This window comes from Telmatherina bonti, assembly GCF_933228915.1.
Source record: "Telmatherina bonti genome assembly, chromosome: 16".
Classification (NCBI taxonomy): domain Eukaryota; kingdom Metazoa; phylum Chordata; class Actinopteri; order Atheriniformes; family Telmatherinidae; genus Telmatherina; species Telmatherina bonti.
Window position 1 is genome coordinate 6,423,584 of NC_136614.1, and position 4,055 is coordinate 6,427,638.

Sequence of the window (4,055 nt, forward strand, 5' to 3'; positions counted from 1 at the left end):
GCAACGTACATTAAAGTACCACTTCCTGCAAGCCTTTCAAAATAAAATGCCCGAAGTGATTTGGGTGACGTTTGTTTGTTTTGTTTTTTTTTTGTTTTTTTTTTAGGTAGAATTAAGGATTTGGTTTGGGTTTTTGTTGTTGTTTTTTTACTTTTTAAAGAAATATTAACTTAAATGGTGACGATGTTTGACCTGATGGAAATGGGGTCAACTTGCCAACATGTAGCCAGAAACCTTACCGCCACTAAGGTTAGACTCTAGTAGACTCTAGTAGACTTGTATCTGCAACTGCACAGTGAATTACCTACAAACTTCTTTGAACGGATATAAAATATACTTAAACTGCTTTATTATATTTAACTATGTTTTTATTGTACAGAAGCCACTTGACAACTAATGCTAAAGTGAATTAAAATAAATGCAGTGAAGTAAAAGCCCATCTGATGCTAACACTGCTATGCTAGTAGAAGTGTGCTGCTGTAAACACGTTGTTAGCTTAAGTTTCCTGTAAATAAATGCTGATTAAATGTTGCCAAATTTTGACAAGTTAATATTTTAAAACATATTGCTTGTCCCATCAGAAAACATTTTAAACTATTGTGAACCAGATTTATTCATTATTAGCATAAAATATGCTAATTCTTAGTTAGCACATTTCTGATTAAGTCATAAAGATAAATAACATTATTGCCATCTCAATCTATCTATCCATCCATCTCAGCCAGCCCAGATAAAGAAAGATAATGGTGTAAATAAAAATGATTATTTCAGATGCTTCATTATATTTTGTGGACAGAAGCATTGAGTTTGCACTGATCAGCGGCAGCAGGAGCTCCAATGGTGCTATAGGTCACTGTGAGTTCCTCATGGTCTCCACCACCATGCTGAGACAAAAAACCACATCATGACCCACGACCAACATCATTTATCCACAAGACTAAACATGAGCATTATCAGCCAATGAGCCCCGGTGTTTGTCATGCTGATGGACTGCAGATCATCTGGAGGATCTGCCTGAACAGAGATGATAGCCAGAGGTGGAACATCGGGACATGCAGCCTGGTGGCATCTTGGACTGAAATAAACTCGACTTTAGGATTCTAGTTGCTCCTTTTACAGATTTTTTGTCAGTGAGATGAAAACCTCATCATCTGGTTCTGACCATTCTGCAACATGAAGCGGGTTCAACAGTTCCAGGATCTCTTAAGTCGGTCCAGCAACCCTGACAATGGAGATCTGATCAATATAACGTAAAACAAGAAAGTCTGGCTCTCATCCGAGCTGTTTTCTGATCCAGGAACTGTTCAGCTGTTTTCTTCTATGCAGAAGCCTCATCATCTCAGTCTCTTCTGAGCCATGAAACCAGTCTAAAAGGCCAATCTGAGTGTGTTCCAGACTAATTCCTGTGTAATGCAGGAAGCAGTAGACTGCCGTGTGTCTGATCTCACTGTGTCCTGACCGCTTTCTGGACCATCGTCCATGAGAACACATCCCAGTCTGCTGGGTGCTGCCTGATGAGGTCACTGTTAGCTGACAGCCAAAGTGTTCTTAAAGGGATATTCTAAAAATACAACATCTTTGAAATTGTCTCTGCTTCACATGTATGATTCATGTGCAGGTAAAGAAACAAGTTCATGAATTAAACGTCCATTCAGTGGACAGTGCAGCTGTTTCCCTTCTGCACCTCAGTCAGGTGAGGACAGAACAATATATGAACGTTGGTTGTTTTTCAGAGTAAACCAGAAACCCACCAACCATCCCGCCAACCAACCCGCCAACAATCCCGCCAACCATACCACAATGTCTATAGTACCACCCTCTACTCCTCCGTAACATCTGCTGTGGTTTCTGTGGTGAGGTCACTAATACACCATTTATTCTTTATATTTTAACAGGGAATATTGTGAGGTGGAAAAACAGCCTGTAGCTCTACATGTCAACGCTTGCCGTCCACCAGCACCTTCCCATGATGTCTTCTACTGACTGGATTCCTGCTTGTGGTGTTTGCATTCTCACATGGAAGTCGCTCTGGATAAAAGCGTAGAATAGAATAGAATAGAATAGAATAGAATAGAATAGAATAGAATGCTGAAATGAGTTTCCTCCGCAGGGTGGCCGGGCTCTCCCTTAGAGATAGGGTGAGGAGCTCGGTCATCTGGGAGGAGATCAGAGTAGAGCCGCTGCTCCTCCGCATCGAGAGGAACCAGTTGAGGTGGCTCGGGCATCTGGTCAGGATGCCTCCTGGACCTCCCTGGTGAGGTGTTCTACGTCCCTCTGGGAGGAGACCCCGGGGAAGACCCAGGACACACTGGAGGGATTATATCTCTCGGCTGGCCTGGGAGCGCCTCGGGATCCCCCCCGCAGAGCTGGTAAATGTGGCTGGGGAGAGGGAAGTCTGGGCTTCCCTGCTTAGGCTGCTGCCCCAGATTGATGGACGGACGGATTTTACTTCTTAAATGAGGGACAAAACTAAATAAAAATTAAAAAAAGTTTGATATATTGAGAAAATCAGAGTTTTGCATCTTTGTGTTTATTCTGAAAGTGCTTAAAATTGCTTATCCATATTTCTGAGTATGACTGCTAGATCCGATAAAATAAAGTATTTTATTTATTCCTCCAGTTAAGATGTTGTCATTTAAAAAATCCCATTAATATGGACATAAATATACACAACATTAAAATACTTCACTGAAAATATTAATACACATAACTTTAATGTCACAACATTAGAAGAAATATTTAAAAAAAAAAGTGACAATCCTATGTGAATTCGTTATTTATTTTTTTATTATTATTATTATTTTTTAATCATAAAACCGATTTTCATATAAATGTGACATTCAAGACAGAAACGAAATGTAAGGTTGTAGTTTTAAGCTGTGACCGCAGGGGGCAGTAAAGAGTTCATGGTAAAATAAATCTCTTTGGGTAACAACTGCACTTCCGGTCTGGACATGAAAACAAAGACTTTTATTATTATTATTATTATTATTATTATTATTATTATTATTATTATTATTATTATTTTATTTAGTTAATATATCTATGAACGGTACTGGTCCATATGGAAACGGTTACTGGACACTATAAAAACTGGAAGTTAATAAGTCAAACTAATTTCTGCAAATGATGAATAATCTGGAAACAGAAAAGCCAATAGCTTGGTTTTTAACCAGCAGGTGATCTGTTACGTTACTGCATCTGTTTTAATCTGTATTTATCTTTACAGCGATCACAGAGAGTTTGTATTCAAAATGATCAATTCACCAGAGTTATAGACCTACTAAATAATCAGTCAACTTCTCAGGGTGAATTGAGAGCTCAGCAAAGTAAAAGCACAAAATGGTCAAGTTGCCTGGAAACTGATGACATTTCCAAGTTGTTTGTATTTTACTTCCCCAGAGTTAAATTATTCCATTTTGTTTACTGCTGTGAAGGTGGGCCAGTTCTGTGAAAACACCCGGAACGCCGAGGTTCTGAGATTCAACAACGGAACAGAACCAGAAGGGAATCTGAAAGATTCAGCGTTTCTTGCTGGGGTGTTTTAAACGATTACTAGTGTTTTATTTTGAATCTTCAGCAGGAAGTGGGAAGTTTGATTAAAGTCTGAAACTTTACATGTGAGGCAGTTTCCATCTGTGGCCACCAGGTGGCGAAAATTCAATATCTGAGCTGTTTGCTGCTGAACACCCGTTTATTCTTATTCTTATTCTTATTAGTAGTAGTAGTAGTAGTAGTAGTAGTATTATTGTTATTATTATTATGTTTTCTCCTCCAAAATAAGTTTTTTTTTTAACCTAAAAATGAAAAACAAAACAGCTATTTTAGGTTTATTGTGTTCGTTGTGAAACAACATGAAACTTGAGACGTGTAGAAAGGTCATTCAGGTGATCCAACAGTTCATAAACCAGAAACACACCTGTGTGACTGAAGGTTGTACATTAAACAGAGCCTGAACTGAGCCGCAGCGCCCCCTGCAGGCCGTCTCCTTCCGCGGGGCACTATAAAGCTGGGCTGTGACGTCACGGGGCCCGTTTCCCAGGATTGCTGCGGGA